This window comes from Thalassophryne amazonica, chromosome 5 (genome assembly GCF_902500255.1).
Source record: "Thalassophryne amazonica chromosome 5, fThaAma1.1, whole genome shotgun sequence".
NCBI classification, from domain to species: domain Eukaryota; kingdom Metazoa; phylum Chordata; class Actinopteri; order Batrachoidiformes; family Batrachoididae; genus Thalassophryne; species Thalassophryne amazonica.
This window is the reverse complement of record NC_047107.1, coordinates 67826937-67850326: the sequence shown is the minus strand read 5'-3', so window position 1 is coordinate 67850326 and position 23390 is coordinate 67826937. Positions and strand designations below refer to the sequence as shown.

The 23390-nt window shown below is 44.2% G+C and overlaps 1 protein-coding gene and 1 long non-coding RNA gene across 5 annotated transcripts in view; one reads left to right on the top strand and one right to left on the bottom strand.

Moving 5' to 3' along the window:
* grid2 (glutamate receptor, ionotropic, delta 2) overlaps nucleotides 1-23390 on the bottom strand; it is a 2248146-nt gene that overhangs the window by 1491049 nt on the left and 733707 nt on the right. The gene's annotated exons all lie outside the window — the stretch shown is intronic.
* LOC117510675 lies at nucleotides 1308-21611 on the top strand. Its single transcript, XR_004560789.1, has 3 exons — nucleotides 1308-1318; nucleotides 8290-8294; nucleotides 21477-21611. It is a non-coding gene; the product is annotated as an uncharacterized LOC117510675 (long non-coding RNA).

The window sequence follows — 23390 nt, the reverse complement described above, 5'->3', positions numbered from 1 at the left end:
TATTCACAGTATAAGTTAGATTCATGTGCTGGAAGCAGTCTCATGCCATCATTATATGCCACATTAAAATTCTGCATACTTCTTTTTTTTCTGTAGCACCGTCATAAGTAGGCAGTATACACTGGTTTGCTTAAAGCTTTAAGAATTGTGATTTTTACAGATGATGAACACATACTGAATTTGCAGTTCAGCACATTAACTTGTGCATTCATCATATGGCATTATCTGTAACTGTCATTATCATCAGACAGGTCATCACTTATACGTATAATAATAATAATTCTTTGCACCACATCACTTATGGCCACTGAAGATGTGCAGCACTGCAGATGAAAACTGGCCTTTTTAGAATAAATATTTTAAATTTGCAGTTTTTTCATGTATTGTATGATGGTATTGTCCTATCAATATAACACCAGATAAGAGTATATGGCAATGTTTTTTCAGCTGTGCTTACGGTATGTTGTAAGATACTGTAACGGGTAAGTGGGTAAATTTTTAGTGCAGGGTACTCTTTAAACATGCCCATTACTGGCAGTAGCCTCTAAAGTATAATGAACATAACTTCTCTCTGAATTCTTTATTGTTCTATCAATTTCTGTTCAGGCCTTGTTCTACTTCCCACTGTGATACTGTCTTAATGTCACTGAAGACATATGTGTGAGTCTGTGGTGATAACTGTGTTTAATTATGATGATAATCATGATTAATTATGATGCTGTTTGAGGAAATACAAAAATTCAACTGTCTACAATTTCTGATATTATGCAGAACATATAGCAACTATATTGGCACCACCCAATACCCTGTAAATCTACACCTCCCACAATGAATAAACAATGATTTATTGTTTCTTTTTGTTCAAAGTCAAGCTCCTATGATAAAGCATTGCATAAGTAGTTTGCTTGTAAAGATCTTAACACAATGAGAAGAGTGCAAGTAAATGCCACATAATTGTATTATGCAAATTTGTGATGATGAAGACATTCACCCCAAACAATGTGCTTTTTGTAAGTGTTTTCACAGTGTTGCTCCTCCCACCCAAACAAAGGACCATGAAATCATTAGTCTTCACCTTCAGATTCCATTAACAAAAGTTGGAGGGGGGGATATGAACATTTGGGATCCATAAACAGTGAAGATAAGATAAGATAAGATAAGATAAGCCCAGTGACAGGCCCAGCAGTCCAGCAATCACTGTATGACTGCTACCACTGCACATTTGAAAAATTCACAAGATAATGTTATCAAAAAAGTGCATTGTGATTGGCTCAAAGGTGCGTAATCACATATGAATCCATGGAAAAATTAAACTTAAGTGTAACTGAATGACACCATGACAAAACAAAGAAGAGGACATGTGACCCAGATGAAGCCTGGGGCCCCCATCTGGAGCCAGCACCTGGTAGCTGGGCTTGCCACAGAGCTAGGTTGGGCACAGCCAGAAAAGGCAACATTGACTTTCCATCAACGCCCTGTGGGCTCACCATCAGGGGGAACCACTGGTATCGGGTGCGCTTTCCTGTGGGTGGCAATTCAAGTCAAGGGCCTTGATGGACGAGACCCGGGTGGCAGAGGCTAGCTCTGGGGGTGTGGAACATCACCTTCTGTGCTTGTTGTGGACTGTCTATAACGAACACCATGTTCAAACAGAAGGATGTTCATAAGTGTACATGGTACCAAAGCACCCTAGGCCAATGGTCGATGATCAATTTTGTGATTGTAACATCTGATCTTAGGCCACATGTTCTTGACATTCGGATAAAGAGAGAGGGAAAGCTGAATAGTGCGGGTGAACTGGGAACGTCTGTAGGAGCCCACTGTATGATAGGTCTTCAACTCACACATCTGGTGGAGCTTTTCCAGCATCCCTGTGGAGGTTTGGGCACTGAATCATCCTGGGAGTGCTGCAGGACAGGCTCCTTCAGCTTGGTGTGCCCCACTCCACCTGCAGGTAGATCACTGACATCCTGTCCAACAGGAAGAGCTTGGAGGGCATGTCTCCAACACACAGTACATCAGTACCAGTTTCCCCCAATGTTGCGTTCTTTCCCCTCTACTCTATTCCCTTGCACCAACAGCTGCACCTCCAGTCACCAGTCTGTAAAGCTCCTGAAGTTCACGGCCGATACAACCCTCATCAGACTCATCTTTGATGGGGACGAGTCGGCGTACAGACTGGAGATTGATCACCTGGTGTCCTGGTGTAGACAGACCAACCTGGAGCTTAATGCCCTCAAAACAGTGGAGATGGTTGTTGACTTTAGAAAAGAACCCAATCCTGGGTCAGGTCTGGTATATTACTGCCACTGTCAAGGATAGGAGCAAATAGCAGCATATTATCCACACAGCACAGAAGATGATCGACTGTAATCTACCATCCCTACAGGACCTGTACACCTCCATTGCCCTGAGGCAAACAACAAAGATTGTGACTGAACCCTTTCACCCACAACACAAACTCTTTGTCACTCTCCACTCTGGCAGAATGTTTAGGTACATCATGACTAAAACCTCAAGACACAAAAACAGCTTCTTTTCATCTGCAGCTAGACTTCAAAATTAAATAAATAATGGCCTCCATTTACAATGCCCCCCCCCCCACACACACACACACACACACACTTCCACAAACTACAGATTGGTCATCTCTGCATTGAAAGGTACTACACATCTGCATAACAATCATATGCTTTTACACAGTCCCATCCAATTAGGTTATATTTAACAGTGAACATAGTCTTGCCTATTTGACTATTAGACAATTTACTTCTTACAGAAGTATTTTTCCTTTCTGTTTATTATTGTATTCTATGTGCCAATAACACCAGAAAAATTTATTGAATGTGAGAACTTACTTGGCAATAAATATGATTCTGATTCTTCTTATTATTATTATGATCTATTATTATTGTGATCTATTATTATTATTATTATTATTATTATTATTATTATTATTATTATTATTATTATTATTATTATTATTATAGTAGTAGTAGTAATAGTAGTAGTATGTGGCCCTGTGATAGACTAGCATCCTGTCGTGTACCTCGCCTAATGCCCTATAACTTCTGGGATAGGCTTCAGCCCCCCCACCCCCCCACCACCCTCGTTACCCTAAGTTGGCGGAAGAGGTATAGAAAATGGATGGATTATTATTATTATTATTATTATTATTATTATTATTATTATTATTATTGTTGTTGTTGTTGTTAACAAGATGTGATTTTTTTCTGAATGTAAGTTGTAACAGAATTCATGTTACAATTCTAAGCCATTCCATATATATAAAAAGTAGATCCACACCTAAAGACAGACATGTGGGACTTCAAACACCTATAGATGAACTGTCAAGGGCATTTCACTTTAACCTTTGCTTCTTTGCTGACTTCGCTTACAAAAAAAAGTGGAGGTATTTATTTAAGATGTCAAGATCAATGTATGCCTCAAATCAATATTCTCCAGAGAACCTGCACACAAGCAGTCTATAAATTAGTCAACATCAATCTCTCTCAGCCTTCTCCTCATTTCTTTGTCTCTCCTCCATCATTCAATCCATCTCTCTCTCTCCCCCACTGTCAAACAGTCAATTTTCTTTTGAGCAGTTTTAATTTTTTTCCCCTCTGCCAGTTTGAAAATGCACCCCATTTTATCTCTTGTTCTTATTTTACTCTCAAAACACAAAGAAGTTATAAAATTATTGTAATTTTCAGTTCCACAGCAGTTTATCAGCTGTTGACACAATTTCCTGGGTGAACAGGCTATATATATATATATATATATAGTAGTTTTACATCCTCATTGAAGACAACTTTGGATGCTGTAGCTCCTCTAAAAAAGAGAGCTTTAAATCAGAAGTGCCTGACTCCGTGGTATAACTCACAAACTCGTAGCTTAAAGCAGATAACCCGTAAGTTGGAGAGGAAATGGCTTCTCACTAATTTAGAAGATCTTCACTTAGCCTGGAAAAAGAGTCTGTTGCTCTATAAAAAAAGCCCTCCGTAAAGCTAGGACATCTTTCTACTCATCACTAATTGAAGAAAATAAGAACAACCCCAGGTTTCTTTTCAGCACTGTAGCCAGGCTGACAAAGAGTCAGAGCTCTATTGAGCTGAGTATTCCATTAACTTTAACTAGTAATGACTTCATGACTTTCTTTGCTAACAAAATTTTAACTATTAGAGAAAAAATTACTCATAACCATCCCAAAGACGTATCGTTATCTTTGGCTGCTTTCAGTGATGCCGGTATTTGGTTAGACTCTTTCTCTCCGATTGTTCTGTCTGAGTTATTTTCATTAGTTACTTCATCCAAACCATCAACATGTTTATTAGACCCCATTCCTACCAGGCTGCTCAAGGAAGCACTACCATTATTTAATGCTTCGATCTTAAATATGATCAATCTATCTTTGTTAGTTGGCTATGTACCACAGGCTTTTAAGGTGGCAGTAATTAAACCATTACTTAAAAAGCCATCACTTGACCCAGCTATCTTAGCTAATTATAGGCCAATCTCCAACCTTCCTTTTCTCTCAAAAATTCTTGAAAGGGTAGTTGTAAAACAGCTAACTGATCATCTGCAGAGGAATGGTCTATTTGAAGAGTTTCAGTCAGGTTTTAGAATTCATCATAGTACAGAAACAGCATTAGTGAAGGTTACAAATGATCTTCTTATGGCCTCGGACAGTGGACTCATCTCTGTGCTTGTTCTGTTAGACCTCAGTGCTGCTTTTGATACTGTTGACCATAAAATTTTATTACAGAGATTAGAGCATGCCATAGGTATTAAAGGCACTGCGCTGCGGTGGTTTGAATCATATTTGTCTAATAGATTACAATTTGTTCATGTAAATGGGGAATCTTCTTCACAGACTAAAGTTAATTATGGAGTTCCACAAGGTTCTGTGCTAGGACCAATTTTATTCACTTTATACATGCTTCCCTTAGGCAGTATTATTAGACGGTATTGCTTAAATTTTCATTGTTACGCAGATGATACCCAGCTTTATCTATCCATGAAGCCAGAGGACACACACCAATTAGCTAAACTGCAGGATTGTCTTACAGACATAAAGACATGGATGACCTCTAATTTCCTGCTTTTAAACTCAGATAAAACTGAAGTTATTGTACTTGGCCCCACAAATCTTAGAAACATGGTGTCTAACCAGATCCTTACTCTGGATGGCATTACCCTGACCTCTAGTAATACTGTGAGAAATCTTGGAGTCATTTTTGATCAGGATATGTCATTCAAAGCGCATATTAAACAAATATGTAGGACTGCTTTTTTGCATTTACACAATATCTCTAAAATCAGAAAGGTCTTGTCTCAGAGTGATGCTGAAAAACTAATTCATGCATTTATTTCCTCTAGGCTGGACTATTGTAATTCATTATTATCAGGTTGTCCTAAAAGTTCCCTAAAAAGCCTTCAGTTAATTCAAAATGCTGCAGCTAGAGTACTGACGGGGACTAGAAGGAGAGAGCATATCTCACCCATATTGGCCTCTCTTCATTGGCTTCCTGTTAATTCTAGAATAGAATTTAAAATTCTTCTTCTTACTTATAAGGTTTTGAATAATCAGGTCCCATCTTATCTTAGGGACCTCGTAGTACTATATCACCCCAATAGAGCGCTTCGCTCTCAGACTGCAGGCTTACTTGTAGTTCCTAGGGTTTGTAAGAGTAGAATGGGAGGCAGAGCCTTCAGCTTTCAGGCTCCTCTCCTGTGGAACCAGCTCCCAATTCAGATCAGGGAGACAGACACCCTCTCTACTTTTAAGATTAGGCTTAAAACTTTCCTTTTTGCTAAAGCTTATAGTTAGGGCTGGATCAGGTGACCCTGAACCATCCCTTAGTTATGCTGCTATAGACGTAGACTGCTGGGGGGTTCCCATGATGCACTGTTTCTTTCTCTTTTGCTCTATATGCACCACTCTGCATTTAATCATTAGTGATCGATCTCTGCTCCCCTCCACAGCATGTCTTTTTCCTGGTTCTCTCCCTCAGCCCCAACCAGTCCCAGCAGAAGACTGCCCCTCCCTGAGCCTGGTTCTGCTGGAGGTTTCTTCCTGTTAAAAGGGAGTTTTTCCTTCCCACTGTAGCCAAGTGCTTGCTCACAGGGGGTCGTTTTGACCGTTGGGGTTTTACATAATTATTGTATGGCCTTGCCTTACAATATAAAGCGCCTTGGGGCAACTGTTTCTTGTGATTTGGCACTATATAAAAAATTGATTGATTGATTGATTGATATATATATTTAACAGGGCAAAAGTGGTCACACATTTTATATATATATATATATACGAGGTCTATTAGAAAAGTATCCGACCTTATTATTTTTTTCAAAAACCATATGGATTTGAATCACGTGTGATTACATCAGACATGCTTGAACCCTCGTGGGCATGCAAGAGTTTTTTCACGCCTGTCGGTTACGTCATTCGCCTGTGGGCAGTCTTTGAGTGAGGAGCGGCCCACCCTCTCGTCGATTTTTTCTTTGTTTAGGAATGGCTCAGAGACTGCTGCTTTGTTTGATCTAAATTTTTTCAAAACTGTAAGGCACAACTGAGTGGACACCATTCGATAAATTCAGCTGGTTTTCGCTAAAAATTTTAACGGCTGATGAGAGATTTTGGTCTGGTAGTGTCGCCGTAAGGACGGCCCACGGCGCCTGATGGCGATCTGCGCTTCGAGGCGTCAGCGTCTCGACGTTTCAAGTTGAAAACTTCCACATTTCAGGCTCTGTTGACCCAGTAAGTTGTCAGAGAACAGAGAACTTTCAGACGAAGTCGGCATGAGGAGTTTATTCGGACATTCCATTGTTAACGGACATTTTGTAATGAAAGAACGTGCGGGCAGAGTCGCATGTCGGGCCAGACCCGACCGCGGGGGGTCGCGACAGGAAAAACACCTCCGTTGGAAACCTTAACAGGCTAGTTGGAACATGTCCAAGCTGTTAAACAATTTCTCAGTTACTCACTTGTTGAAAGCCATCAAAAGCCGCCTGAATTTTACAAATGGTTTTCAACACAGAGGTGTTTTTCCTGTCGCGGCGCACACAGATTTGCCGAGTCGTCACGGAAACGACTCGGCGAATTTGCGTGCACGTCTTTCATTAAAAAATGTCCTTAAACAGTGGAATGTCCGCATAAAGTCCTCATGCCGGCCTCTTCTGGATCTTCTCTGTTTTCATAGTGATAAAGGTTTCGACTGTGATTGTTTTAAATGCATTTAGATTTGGTTAGCTTTATATTCCCTCAGCCCCAACCAGTCCCAGCAGAAGACTGCCCCTCCCTGAGCCTGGTTCTGCTGGAGGTTTCTTCCTGTTAAAAGGGAGTTTTTCCTTCCCACTGTCGCCAAGTGCTTGCTCACAGGGGGGTCATTTTGACCGTTGGGGTTTTTCTGTTTTTCTGTAATTGTTGCATGGCTCTTGCCTTACAATATAAAGTGCCTTGGGGCGACTGTTTGTTGTGACTTGGCGCTATATAAATAAATAAATAAATTTGATTTGATATTCTGTTTGTTAGCTTACAAGCTATAGTTACGTTGCGCTAGATGAACTGTTTTCGGTTTAGATTGAGTCAGATTTATTTTCAGTCAGTTTTAGATTGTTTCAGGTAGGTTTTCCTGGAGCTGCACTCACTTTGGTTTTGAGTAGGTTTGCTTTGAGTTTTTGTTGTTGTTGTTTTACAACACAGATATTGTTTATTCAAGTATGGCAGTGGTAGGTCCATGACCTATACGGGATCTAGGCGCTCCCGCCATCACGAGCCTCCCAGCTGACAGGGTTATAGCAGTGGGTAGATGGGACTCATTAGCCCTGTCAAGGCGGTCCACCTAGGGGAAGGAAAACCCTGATGTTAAACCCCCAGCCTGGGTTACTGCCCCCATGCCTCCGAGGAAGGTTCTTTAGCCAGAGGCTAGGAGAAGGTCACTCTGATGTAAAACCTACAGCCTGGTGGTCGCCACAGCCATCTCAGCTTGTCTGTGCCACTGTGGAGTGCCACCTTGCCTAAAGAGTGGAATGGGTGTGCGCGAGCTGATCCCCACTTTAAGCAACGAAAGCAGGCGGGAAGGAAAGCCCTGCAGCGATGGGAAGAGGCGAAAACAGCAGGTGCATGATGGCACTGGGAGCTGCAGTCTCGATCCTGCATGCAGGCGGCTCAGGAGCTATGGTCGTTTGATTGCTGACCCGACAACAACATCATCCGGCAGGGCCCTGGGTGACCAAGCAGCCCTGTTTAGGGATAGCCCTGCTTGCTCCACATGGAGACAGACCTAGAAAAGGTGGTCTAAACATGGCTTGTCTCACTAGACCCGGTTGGCTCACCGCTGCCAACGGGCACCACTACACGCGGTGCAAAAAGAAAAACAAAGAACCTGAAAATTGCGTGCTGGAATGTACGCACAATGATGGACTCAGACAATAGCTATCGTCCTCGAAGACGCTCAGCCTTAGTCGCCAAAGAGCTAGCAAGGCTTGACATAGACATTGCTGCACTCAGCAAGGTGCGCTTTGCAGACCAAGGGTCACTCACTGAGGAAAGTACAGGCTACACACTGTTCTGGTCAGGGAAGGCTAAAGAAGATCGTCGACTCTCAGGGGTCGGGTTCATGATTAACAGCGCCATAGCACATAGGTTACACAGTTTGCCAGTTGGACATTCTGACCGACTCATGTCACTCCGGCTCCCCATCAACAACAAGGATTTTGCCACTATTGTTAGTGTGTATGCCCCAACTATGCAGGCCGACATCGGAGTTAAGGAGGCTTTCTATAGCAATCTGCACAACCTTCTACAGCGCGTCGACACCCAGAACAAGCTCCTCATCATGGGAGATTTCAACGCCAGAGTGGGCCGCGACTCTGATGTATGGAAGGGCGTGCTAGGGAAACATGGCATAGGCAACTGTAACGAGAATGGCCGCCTGCTGCTGGAGTTCTGCTCTGCACATGACTGCACAGCCTGTTCCAACAGAAAGAGAGATTCAAACCAACCTGGAGAAATCCACGCTCCAAACACTGGCACCTTCTGGACTACATTCTGACGCGACAGCATGATAGAAGAGACGTACTACATACCAGAGTGATGCCTAGCGCGGATTGCTATACGGATCATCACTTGGTCCGTTCCAAGATTGCTTTCACTTTCAAGCCTCCTCCTAAGAAGAAAGGCCCACAGTTTAAGAAGCTACAAGTCCACAAGCTGCAAGACAGACACAAAAATGGAGTTCCAGGCCAAACTAGAGGAGAGACTGGGTGGAGAAGAAGGCCTGCCTGACGACCCTGAACAACAGTGGATGAGATTAAAGGCCATCCTTCAGGAGACGGCACCAGAAGTAGTGGGCTTCTCAGCCAGGAAAAATAAAGACTGGTTTGATGAGTCTGATGCACAGATCCAGGAACTACTAGAAAAGAAACATGCATGCCACAAGACTTTTTTAGCTAAACCTGATGACCACTCTGCCAAGACAGCTTACAGAAATGCCTGCTCCACACTGCAAAGCAAGCTCCGCATACTGCAGAACGACTGGTGGCTAGCTTTTGCGGAGAAGACACAACAACATGCCGATGCCGGAGACATGCGCTCCTTTTATGAAGCCCTTAAGACCATCCATGGGCCAGCACATCAAGTGCAAGCACCCCTGCGCTCCTCAGATGGCTCCACCCTTCTGACGGACAAGGAAACCATTATGCAGCATTGGTCAGAACACTTTGAAAACCTCTTCAGTGACAAGCGCACTGTGCAAGAGTCATCAATCGAGAAGATTCCCCAGGTGGAGGTGAAATGGGAACTTGATGACCCCCCCAACACTTGAAGAGATCCGAAAGGCCACCACACAGCTGAATCCAGGGAAGTCTTCTGGCATAGATGGCATCCCAGCAGAGGTGTACCAAAATGGAGGTGAGGCAGTCCTCGACAAGCTTCAGATTCTCTTCTCCAGTTGCTGGGAAAAGGAAATGGTTCCACATGACCTTCGGGATGCGGTCATTGTCTCCCTGTACAAGAACGAGGGCGACAAGTCCGACTGTTCTAATTACCAGGGCATCACTCTCCTCTCAATAGCAGGTAAGATTTTGGCTCAAGTGCTGCTCAACAGGCTTACCCCTACCATAGCGCATGAAAATACTCCCGAGAGTCAGTGCGGATTTCGGGCCAACAGGGGTACCACCGACATGATCTTCGTCCTGAGACAGATCCAGGAGAAGTGCAGAGAACAGAACATGGCCCTTTGTGCAGCCTTCATAGACCTAACCAAGGCTTTTGACACGGTCAGTCGTGAGGGTTTGTGGAAGATTCTTGCACGCCTTGGCTGTCCCTCCAAAGCTCCTCACCATCATCCGCCAGCTGCATGAAGGCCAGATGGGACAAATGAAGTACAATGGGACTCTGTCCGGCAGCTTCCCCATCTCAAATGGCGTCAAACATGGTTGCATCCTCGCGCCCACTCTGTTCTCCATCTTCTTCAGCATGATGCTTCGTGAGGCCAAAGAAGACTTGACAGACGGCATCTATATCCGCTTCAGAACCGACGGAGGTCTGTTTAACTTGCGGCGCCTTCTGTCCCACACTAAGATCACAGAACAGCTAATCATGGAGCTGCTCTTCGCAGATGACTGCGCCCTCATCGCCCATACGGAGCAAGCCTTGCAGCACATTGTCAACTGTTTTGCTGAAGCAGCAAGAGCCTTCGGCCTCACCATCAGCCTGAGAAAGACAGAAGTGCTATATCAACCAGTCCCCCATACAGCATATACCCAACCCCAAATCAACATCGAGGATACCAGCCTGAATGCAGTACAGCACTTCACGTATCTCGGTAGTGTTATCTCAAACGACGCATCTGTTGCCAAGGACCTAGACAGTCGCCTTGCCAAGGCCAGCAGTTCTTTTGGTCGACTCTCAAAGAAAGTCTGGCAGAATCATGCACTGCGCCTTTCCACAAAAGTGCAGGTCTACAGAGCCATTGTGGTCCCTACCCTCCTGTATGGAGCTGAAACCTGGGTTCTGTATCACCAGCAGATCAGATTACTGGAACGCTTTCATCAGCGTTGTCTCCGAAACATCTTCGGGATCAAGTGGCAGGACTACGTCTCAAATGAGGACATCCTTACCAGAGCCAAACTGCCCAGCATGGAGTCTATTATACTCAAACAACAGCTTCGTTGGGCAGGCCACGTAGCCAGGATGGATGATACATGCATGCCGAAATTAATTCTCTTTGGCAAGCTCAAGGAAGGGAGACGAAACCAAGGGGCCCCCAAAAAGCGCTATAAGGACCAGATGAAGAAACAGCTCGCCCTTGCAGGCATTCAGCATCAGTCATGGCAGCATCTAGCTACAGATAGACTCAGCTGGCGTTCCAGCATCAAATCCGCCAGCCTGAAGTTTTAGGCAGAAAGAAGTGAGGCCTCACGCCAGAAGCGTCAAAGACAAAGAGCAGGCAACAGGTCTTGTGCATCCCGCATCAGACTTTTCAGCCACCAGAGGGCTTGTAGAAAATAAACTAAAGAGCAGGCAACAGGTCTTGTGCATCCAGCATCAGACTTTTCAGCCACCAGAGGGCTTGTAGAAAATAAACAAAAAAAACAAAAAAAAAGGCCTTCCCACTATCCTCGCAAGCGAGGAAACTGCCAACAACAAATATATATATATATATATATATATATATATATATACATGAGGTCTGTTAGAAAAGTATCCGACCTTTTTATTTTTTTCAAAAACCATATGGATTTGAATCACGTGTGATTGCGTCAGACAAGCTTGAACCCTCGTGCGTATAAAATCGTCCCTGAAAGCCATATTAATTTTTCGTACGGTGTCCACCTGGAGGTCTCTCATCACAGTTTCTGGAAAAAATTGATGCAGCAAAGCTCCAAATCGTTCAGACATTTATTCGCAATAAAAAATAGACGAGAGGGGTAGACCACACCTCACTCAAAGCCTGCTCACAGGCGAATGAGGCAACCGACAGGCATGAAAAAACTCACGCATGCGCACGAGGGTTCAAGCTTGTCTGATGCAATCACACGTGATTCAAATATATATATATAGAGAGAGAGAGTGAGAGAGAGAGAGAGAGAGAGAGAGAGAGAGAGACTAGCGTGTTGCTCATCAGGACCCACAGGCTCTACGTTGGGTAATGCTTATAGGGAGCTGACATTTTTCAAGGGTGGTAATAAATTTTGCAAAGTTGCTGTAATGAGGTATTATGGCCTGTGAGTCCAGAATGTTTTTAGAACCTGAGACCTCAGGCCACAACAGGTTTTTTAAGAACTATTCAACCCTTTTATTTCCTGTTAATTATGTATTTTTTTTTTATGTTAATTTACTGTCCTAATGTATTTATAAACTATTCAGGTTCTTGCTATATACATGCTATTGTTATCATTATCATTATTATTATTATTATTATTATTATTATTTTATTTTTACTTCTGGGTAGCACCGTGACTTAGTGGTTAGCACTGTTACCTCACAGCAAGAAGGTCATGCATTCAATTACCACCTGTGGCCTTTCTGTGTGGAGTTTGCATGTTCTCCACATTTTTGCGTGGGTTTACTCCAGGTGCTCTGGTTTCCTCCCACATCCAAAGAAATTCAGGTTAGGTGGATTGGAATATTTAAATTGTCCATAGGTGTGCGTGCGTGTGGGTGTGACTGTGTTTGTTTGTCTGTTTGTGGCCCTGTGACAGACTGGCGTCCTGTCCTGGGTGTACCCCGCCTCGCAGTGACTGTGAATCATATGGTCGGATGAAAATCAAATCTGTTTGATATTTTGGTCAGCCGTCGTGGCTCGTGAGGGTTCCATGCTGTTGAAGCAGCGCTACAAGCGTCTACGTGCTGATTACCTCGCGCACTGTGCATGAGCAAATACCGGAGAGAGCAAACAGTGATCTCATGTAAAGTCTTGTGTTTTTTTATTGCGTTCCCTCGCAATAACCTAATATCATATTAAAGTTCATGCCTATCAGCACGCACAGTGAGTCAGGTGGTGGGAGACTGAACGTATATGCGCACGCGCACACACACACAGCAGACAACAACACGATTTACGACAGATAAGCACAGCTGTAAGACTCCGTATGAAATATAGTTTATTTATACAACAGTGTAAGTAGCAGCACCTGTTATGAATATTTATGTTTTCTTTTTTTACCGTCCTCTCGTGAATCACGTTGCTGTCTGCTGTGTGTGCGCGCGTGCGCATATGCGTTCAGTCTCCAACAGTTCACGAGGTAATCAGCGCGTAGACGCTGGTAGCGCTGCTTCAACAGCGCGGAAAAAATAAAAAATAAAGCTTCTGTTCATTTTTGCTTCTGGAAACACCAGTCCAACGTGTGTTTTTTTTAACGTACAATGTGAGCAGTCAGATCGCATCAGAGCATCGGGCTGTACAGTGTAAGAACATGAACCGTGCGCTCTGAACTTTTAAACCCTGCGGTTTGTCGCACAGTTTGAGCTGGAGCCAAGTACAACGATTGAAAATATCATCAGTGAAGTCTGTAAGTAGCTGAAAGAGGTGGTACTGTACTACAAATGTTGATACGGCTGACATCTGGCCCTATTTACCATTTCCCTCTTCGCTCTGTCTTCTTGAAAAAATATCTGTGAGCTTTGCACACTTGCAGTATCTTCCTCCAAAGCTTTACTTTTTCTTAATCTAGCTTTTTCAGCTCCACCTGGCATTTTTATGTCCATCTTTTCACTCTCGGGACACTCCTCCTATACTTGCTAGTAGCCCAAGTCCCATCTGTGCGCACAGGGCTTGACTAGACTGAACTAACTGCAATGAATGCATAGGGGTGTTAAACGTGTAATGGGATATCCATACCTGAGGCTTTGGAAAAGATAACAGCGTTGCAAAAGAAGCAGTCTTAAGTTATTTTCTTGTGAATGTTCGTGACTGTAAAACATTTATAACACTTAATGTCTTCTCTTTAAGATACAGCAGCCCAAGTGTCTTGCTGTGTAGCCTAACATTTAGTGGTGGTCATATACGTATGCATATATTAACACCCCCTCACAACGGCCCCAGGTTGGACCAGCCCACCGGGAAAACTCCCGACTCTCCTGATTACCCAGCACGCGGTAGGTGTCATCCATGTATTTTTAATGTATTTACAAAATAATGCACTTACATTGAACTTACTAAATAAAAACACGCACACAAACTTACACTTAATATATGGATGATTTACCGCCCCCTGCTGGATTGGGGGGTGAGTCCAGAATATAAATATCGACATCCACTGTTCAGTGTTGTTATCCATTATCTGCAGATTCCCTAAAAATTTAGTCCTATTAACCTTTGGTTTTAGCTGCATTCATACCTGACCCAAAATACACAGCAAATGGCAGCTCTCCCCAGTTTGTGCATGATCAAAGTTACACGCACGCACTTTTAATATGACAAACAAAGATGGTAGTGGTAGACATTAGAAGTACTACACATTTCACTCATGGTACCAACATTACACTGTAGTCACTCATGGTAACAACAACATAACACTTAACTAAACTGACTAAATAGAACTTCAAAAACACAATAAATCAACAACACTAACAACACTTAAACTAACATGAATCACAATAACATTTAAAACCCCAAAACCCTGAATTCCCATAGTACATTTCAGCACAACGTCCATTGTTTACTAGTTAGCTAAAATTGCTAATTTCTCAAGAAAATGTCTGTCCTATCGTCTTTCCATTTACACAGAATTAATCCTTGACCCAAATGTTAGCTTTCCCTGGTTTCGGCGTGACTGAAGCCATACACACACATGCACACAAAGACTGCTTGGCTATTATATATACGTGGTCTGTCCATAAATTAATGGTCCTTTTTATTTTTTTTAAAAACTATATGGATTTCATTCATATGTTTTTACGTCAGACATGCTTAAACCCTCGTGCGCATGCGTGAGTTTTTCCACGCCTGTCGGTGACGTCATTCGCCTGTGAGCACGCCTTGTGGAAGGAGTGGTCCCGCCCCCTCGTTGGATTTTCATTGTCTGGAAATGGCGGAATGAAAAGGACTTTTTTTCCATCAGAATTTTTTCAGAAGCTGTTAGAGACTGGCACCTAGAAACCATTCGAAAAATGTATCTGGCTTTCAGTGAAAATTTTATGGGCTTCACAGAGAATAAGGACTTTAACTACAGGTTTAAGGACCCCTTTAAGGATGGTTGGTGCGCCGCGCTGCGAGCTGCAATGATGCGGCACAAACCACTGGATCATTTCTAAGCTGATGGCTCTGTGGATACGAGACCATTGTGTGCTCTTTCTCTGGTTATCACAAGACCTGGACATCAGCCATTTTCCGGCAGATTTCACTTTTAACAAGAGATTTTGTCATGGAAAGCCGCACGGAGGCTTCGCGCGTCACGACCGATTCGCTGATGAAGTGAGACAAAGGAACACCTCCATTTCGGAGTGTTAGAGGACAAGTTGGGACATGTCTATCTCGGCTTTCAGTGCTTACCAGTCGAGTGAGTATAAAAGAACTTGTGGAGAGCTGGACATGTCCCAACTTGTCCTCTAACACTCCGAAAAGGAGGTGTTCCTTTGTCTCACTTCATCAGCGAATCGGTCGTGACGCGCGAAGCCTCCGCGCGGCTTTCCATGACAAAATCTCTTGTTAAAAGTAAAATCTGCCAGAAAATGGCTGATGTCCAGGTCTTGTGATAACCAGAGAAAGAGCACATGATGGTCTCGTATCCACAGAGCCATCAGCTTAGAAATGATCCAGTGGTTTGTGCTGCATCGTCGTAGCTCGCAGCGCGGCACACCAACCGTCCTTAAAGGGGTCCTTAAACCTGTAGTTAAAGTCTTTATTCTCTGTGAAGCCCGTAAAATTTTCACTGAAAGCCAGATAAATTTTTCGAATGGTTTCTAGGTGCCAGTCTCTAACAGCTTCTGAAAAAATTCTGATGGAAAAAAAGTCCTTTTCATTCCGCCATTTCCAGACAATGAAAATCCGACGAGGGGGCGGGACCACTCCTTCCACAAGGCGTGCTCACAGGCGAATGACATCACCGACAGGCGTGGAAAAACTCACGCATGCGCACGAGGGTTCAAGCAAGTCTGACGTAAAAACATATGAATGAAATCCATATAGTTTTTGAAAAAAATAAAAGGGAACGATACTTTATGGACAGACATCGTATATATATATATATATATATATATATATATATATATATATATATATATATATATACACACACACACACACACACACACACACACACACACACACATTTCAATAAGTAACATAAAATCACAACATCCAGCCAGCATGGGATATTGGTACAGATTGTAAAATGTCATCATAAAACAATTTAAAATCAGTCAGTTTGACCAAGGGAGTTTTCCTCTCAATCCCTCATAATCAACTTAAACTCCCCTACAGAGATAGGTCCTAACAATTTCAGTTCGGTCTGTAAATTATTCCATGTGGACAGAGCAGCATGTTTAAAGTGGATATGACACCTAAAAAATTAGGTAAAACTGATATAAATATCAAAATATACATACAATATAGTAAGCTGAAAGTGGTTTTAATTATTATCACTGAGAAATAAAGTTTGTACAGTTTTTCAAAAGTGTGTTTCTTGGAAAGCGCGCTGGTAGCGTTCCATCTGCGGTCACATGATGCCGTGACGTCACAGAATGTAGAGTCCCGTCTTTGTCTGTTAGATTAACAACAGGAACAGATAGACCTCAGCATGGACAGTGACAAGATCAAGAACTTTTCTGACTCCTCTTCAAGTGTGGATTATTTCTGACTCAGATCCTGAGGATGGCGCAGCAGTATTTAGACCCTACAGATTGGAGCAGTATCTTTCGGACGAACATTCAAACCAGGAGCATTCTGGCAGCGAAAATAATGACGACGGTGTTTATGGTGAAGCCAAAGCAGAGGCAAGAGACATGCCAATTCCGATGGATTTTGAAAGGTTGCAGAATATGGAATGGTAAGGGAGGCTTTGATTTTTGTTGCTGCTGTTTATAACACTCTAATTACTGTATAGCATTTTCGATTCGAGCGTCTGTTTACTGCCTTTGTTACTGTTCCGGAGCCGTGACAGTGTAGCTATTACCTGTGGACCACCGTCATTACCTTCGGGTTTTTGCCGTTTGAGTGCCTGGAATTGCATTCATCCATGTTTAGTTACGTTATTTTCATGAAAGAATAGGAAATAAACGGCAAAGGTTTCGAAAAAGATCGCCAAAAACAACACTGAACATGCCGCCACCGTCTTTACATGCCGCCGTCGTGTTTACATGCCACCGTCGTGTTTACATGCCGCCGCTGTGTTTACATGCCGCCACTGTGTTTACATGCCACCGTCGTGTTTACATGCTGCCGCCGTGTTTACATGCCGCTGCCGTGTTTACATGCCGCCGTCGTGTTTATATGCCGCCTTCGTGTTTACATGCCGCCGCCGTGTTTACTACGTAAGTTCCTTGACCATTTCAAGATTATTGTGAACATATTATTTGGGCTTGACAATTTATGTGTTCCTGTGAGCGGTGCAAGAACATGGAGACGGTAGAGGAAAGTGTCTGCTGTCGGGAGTAAATGTGGGTGTGCAAGCGGAGCGAGTGGCAGCCGGGCATTTCGTGCATCACACAACACCGTGGCTTTTGATCAATCTGCCTGGACTTGAAAAGGCTAAAACCTTTCGCCCTTGTGTTTGTGCAATATGCTGCAACACACTGGTCAGGCAAAGCGACAAACAAGTCCCTGAGAGCTGTGTTTAATCAAAGTTTCTCCTGCTAAAAAAAAGTGTAAACAACGGCCGCCAGGCGCGCGAGCTGATACGGTCTACATGTAGTGATGTATTTTAGGCTTGGTGCTCAGCGGGAAGCTGGTCACGGGGCGTGCACATTTTTCAGTGGCGGGACGTTCAAATGTTATATATAATGGAAGAACTGTGTCCATTTTCCCAAAACGCTTAGGTTGACCGAATTATATAACCTTTGTTACATGTAATAAGACTATGTTGTCTTTAAGTGTCATATCCACTTTGAAAGCTTTTTTTCTACAAGTTTTGTTCTTACTCTTGGGACCACCACCTGGAGAATAGAATGAGAGCAAAGTCCATATTGATGTTGGGTCTTTACATGTATGTAGACAGATTAGGAGGAACTATGCCAGTAATAGTTTTAGATATAAAAAACAATCATTGAGAGAACCTGCGTACTGTAATTTCTACCCAGTTCTTTATGCAGTTTACTGCCCCTTTCCAAGAATCACACCATTGTATTCCTCATTTTGGATTTAGGTCACAATGAAAACTGGACCATGAAAGGCCCAGAAAATGTGCCATACGAGGTCTGTGAGAAAACTATCCGACCTTTTTATTTTTTTTTAAACTATATGGATTTGAATCATGTGCACTTCCATCAGACAAGCTTGAACCTTCGTGCGCATGCGTGAGTTTTTTTACACCTGTCGGTTGCGTCATTCGCCTGTGGGCAGGCTTTGAGTGAGCACTGGTCCACCCCCCTCATCTGATTTTTATTGTCATTGAAATGGCTGAGAGACTGTCGCTTTGCTCCATGAATTTTTTTTCAGAAACTGTTAGAGACAGCCAGTTGGAAACCAATCGAAAGATTCAGATGGATTTCGGTGAAGATTCTGTCAGCGTCACACGGATTAAGGAGTGTTAAAACCTTTTTAAAGATGGCCCACAGTGGAGGAGGGCGCGCAGCGCACCGAGCGGCCATCGACAGGCTGGAATGACCAGATCATTTCTAAACTGAATGCTGTGTTGATCAGGGACATCGTGTGACTACCACAGAAATGGCAAGAGAGCTGGACATAGCACTTTTGTGGCACATTCCACTGTTACAGGAGATTTTGTAATGAAAGACGTGCGGAGGATTTCGCGCGTCGGCACGGAGCCGCTCATTGCGCACAACAAAAAAAAAACACCTCCGTGTTGGAAACCATTCAGAAGATTCAAACGGCTTTTGATGGCTTTTCAGTCGAGTGAGTATCCAAGAAATTGTTTAACAGCTGGGCATGTTCCAACTTGTCCTGTGAGACTTCCAACACGGAGGTGTTGTTTTCCAGCGGCTGTGAGCGGCTGCGTCCAGACGCGCGAATCCATCCGCACGTCTTTCATTACAAAATCTCCTGTAACAGTGGAATGTGCCGATAAAGTGCTGATCCCAACCTCTTCTGAAACTTCTCTGCTAGTCACATGACGTCCTGCATCAACAGAGCCTTAAATTTGGAAGTGATCTGCTCGTTCCAGCCTGTCGATGGCCGCTCGGGGTGCGGTGCGCCCTCCGCCGCCGTGGGCCATTTTTAATCCAGTTTTAATGGTCCTTAATCCGTGTGATACCGACAGAATCTTCACCGAAATCCATCTGAATCTTTCGAATGGTTTCCAACTGGCTGTTTCTAACAGTTTCTGAAAAAAAATTCATGGAGCAAAGCGGCAGCCTCTCAGCCATTTCACTGACAATAAAAATCAGACGAGGGGGGTGGACCAGTGCTCACTCAAAGCCTGCCCACAGGCGAATGACGCAACCAACAGGTGTGAAAAAACTCACGCATGCACATGAAGGTTCAAGCTTGTCTGATGCAAGCGCACATGATTCAAATCCATATAATTTTTGAAAAAAATAAAAAGGTCGGATACTTTTCTCACAGACCTCGTACAGCATTTTTATACAGTGTAGGTGTTTACAATGGGTGTAGTTTAGTCTCACATTTCTAATGTTACTGGCTCTCACAGATAGGGGGAGCCCTCCCTGTACCTTACTTACTTTTTTTTTTGATTGCGGCGTGTTCAGACGCAGCGGCTTGCGGTCTCTTTTAAGTGAAAGTGTGTTTGTGTGTGTGTGGGTTTTTGTTGTTTTTATTTGTCATTTCATTGGGCGAGCATCATGTACACCAGACTTCAGCTCCTGGAGATTGGATTAAGCAGTAAACAGACGATTACAGCCGAGTTTCTCCGCTCTCATAACATCTTGGAGGACATCGCCAGAGTTCCGGGCGCTCCGTGGATTACCATCCCCGATGGCAGGCGCCGTAGGCGGCGTCAGGAGAGGAGGCAGAAACGTGGCTGTCAAGCTGGAGTCCTGGTGAGGCTACGGAAACGGCCGTACAGACCGCCGCTCCCCAGTGTTTTTCTTGCCAACGTGAGATCACTGGGGAATAAGATGGATGAGCTGAGGATGCTTGTGTGTAAGAACAGACTCGTGAGGGAGTGCTGTATGCTGCTTCTCACTGAGACCTGGGTCCACTCATCCATCCTGGACGAAGCTATCGAGCTAGCAGGCTACACAGCACATCGTCATGACAGAACATGGGCCTCCGGTAAGAGCAGAGGAGGAGGGGTGTGCATTTTTATCAATAACACCTGGTGCACGGACTCAAAGACTGTGAGCAGCCATTGTTCTGCAGATTTGGACTTCATGTCTTTTAAATGCAGACCCTTTTACTTGCCCCGTGATTTCACAGCTGTCATGATTATGGGTGTTTACATTCCACCTGGTGCTGACTCTGGCTCTGCCCTCGGGCGGCTACATGATACAATCAGCAAACAACAAACCACATATCCTGAGGCTGTCCACATCATAGCAGGTGATTTTAATCATGTTGATTTAAAGAATGTTCTCCCCAAATTCCATCAGCATGTTAAGTGTTCAACGAGGGGAGACATCATACTGGACAAGGTGTATTCTAACATCAAAAAGGGCTTCAGAGTGAAACCTCTACCCCACCTTGGCCAGTCAGATCACATGTCCCTGCTTGTGAGGCCGGCGTACATCCCCCTCAGGAAAAGTGCTCCTGTGATATCCAGAACTGTTAAAATCTGGCCTGATGGTGCTATTCAACAACTCCAGGACTGCTTTGAGTCCACAAACTGGTCTGTTTTTGAGCATGAGAACTTGGAGCAGTATACAGCAGCTGTCTTGGGATATATCAGGTTCTGCACCGACATGGTCACTGTGGATAAGTACATCCGTGTTTATCCCAACACGAAGCCTTGGATGACTCAGGAGGTGCGGAACCTGCTCCAGGAGAGGAATTCTGCCTTCAGGTGTGGTAATGGGGAGCAGTACAGCGCCGCCAGAACCAACCTGAAGAAGGGGATCAGATGTGCCAAGACAGCTTATAGGAGGCAAATAGAGGACTGCTTCCAGAGTCAGGACTCTCGGTGGGTGTGGCAGGGTGTTCAGCACATCACGAACCACCGACCCAGCACCCTGTTGGCAGACTACAGTGATGCCTCACTGGCAGAGAACCTCAATAGCTTCATTGCCCGTTTTGAGGTGCAACCACCAGAGACAGTCGTCGTCCCCTCACCTGCCCTCAACAGCCACGTCCTCACGCTGGTGGAACAGGAGGTGGGGCGGGTGTTGAGGGGGGTGAATTCAAGGAAAGCTGCAGCTCCGGACGGCGTCTCGGGACGGGTGTTGAGGGAATGTGCAGCTCAGTTAGCTGGTGTGTTTACAAACATTTTCAACTAGTCCCTGAGCCAGGCTGCTGTCCCCCCCTGCCTGAAGTCCTCTATTATTGTCCCCCTCCCTAAGAAGACCAGGATCAGTGATCTGAATGACTATCGCCCGGTGGCACTAATTCCGATTATTATGAAGTGCTTCGAATCATCTCCTGCCTTCCCCCTGGGTTTGAGCCTCACCAGTTTGCTTATCGTACGAGAAGGTACACGGAGGATGACATCATTATGGCTCTACATGCTGCTCTGTCCCATCTGGAGCAGCAGGGGAGCTATGTGAGGCTGCTCTTTGTGGACTTTAGCTCAGCATTTAATACCATTCTTCCAAGCAGGCTGGTGATTAAGTTGTTGGACCTGGGGGTGTCCCACTCCATTTGCCGGTGGATCTTGGACTCTCAGAGGGTGAGAGTTGGCGTTGGACATGTCTATCTCGGGTTTCAGTGCTTACCAGTCGAGTGAGTATAAAAGAACTTGTGGAGAGCTGGACATGTCCCAACTTGTCCTCTAACACTCCGAAACGGAGGTGTTCCTTTGTCTCGCTTCATCAGCGAATCGGTCGTGATGAGCGAAGCCTCCGCGTGGCTTTCCATGACAAAATCTCTTGTTAAAAGTGAAATCTGACGGAAAATGGCTGATGTCCAGGTCTTGTGATAACCAGAGAAAGAGCACACGACGGTCTCGTATCCACAGAGCCATCAGCTCAGAAATGATCCAGTGGTTTGTGCCGCATCGTCGCAGCTCGCAGCGCGGCGCACCGACCGTCCTTAAAGGGGTCCTTAAAGCTGTAGTTAAAGTCCTTATTCTCTGTGAAGCCCGTAAAACTTTCACTGAAAGCCAGATAAATTTTTCGAATGGTTTCCAGGTGCCAGTCTCTAACAGCTTCTGAAAAAATTCTGATGGAAAAAAAGTCCTTTTCATTCCGCCATTTCCAGACAATGAAAATCCGACGAGGGGGCGGGACCACTCCTTCCACAAGGCGTGCTCACAGGCGAATGACGTCACCGACAGGCGTTGAAAAACTCACGCATGCGCACGAGGGTTCAAGCATGTCTGACGTAAAAACATATGAATGAAATCCATATAGTTTTTGAAAAAAATAAAAAGGTACGATACTTTATGGACAGACCTCGTATGTGACGCTGCAGCTGCTGCTGTCAGTCAGGCAGGCAGGAAGAGATGATGGTGACGATGATGTTTGGGTTATATTTATTTGTTTTTATTTTGTCCGAACTCCGAAGAGTTGAAGAACTCTTCGGAGGTTTAAAAAGGGACAAAACTAATCAAATCAATGACACCAAAGTTTCGCAGGGATCCTTTTAGAGGCGCATGGAGGTGCGCACATCAGATCTTTCTCGGGGTTTAATGACAATTGCACATCCCGGTTGGAAGAGAGACGTTTGTCTGACTTGTTATAAACCGTGTCAGGCTTCATTCACACTGTCAGCGCGCACACGTCACGGAGGCTGCTGATCTGCGCTTTTTACTGCGGGGTGGAAAGGAGTGCATCCACCTCTGCCAGCTGCGGACTGACTCCTCTGGATCCACTTCAGCTCAGGTGAATTGACGAGCTGCTCGGATTTATCCCCTAATGTTGCTCCTGGTGTGGAAACGAGGATGAAAACTTAAGATAAAACAAATGAGTGATGTTTTTTTGTTTGTTTTAGGGGGTCAAAGCTGTGATCTTTATTGGGACAGCAGACCAGTTATAATGGTAATAGGGGAGGCCGGGGCTGTTTGTAACAGTGTTCAAAGCTGCAGCCATGCTGGCATTTTGATTTCACTTTACACATTATGAGGATAGTTCACAGAAGTGAAATATTCTTTGGAGTATTCCACACTCTAAAACAAATTATTTGCTCAGTTTAAAAACAAAACAAAACAAAACCCTA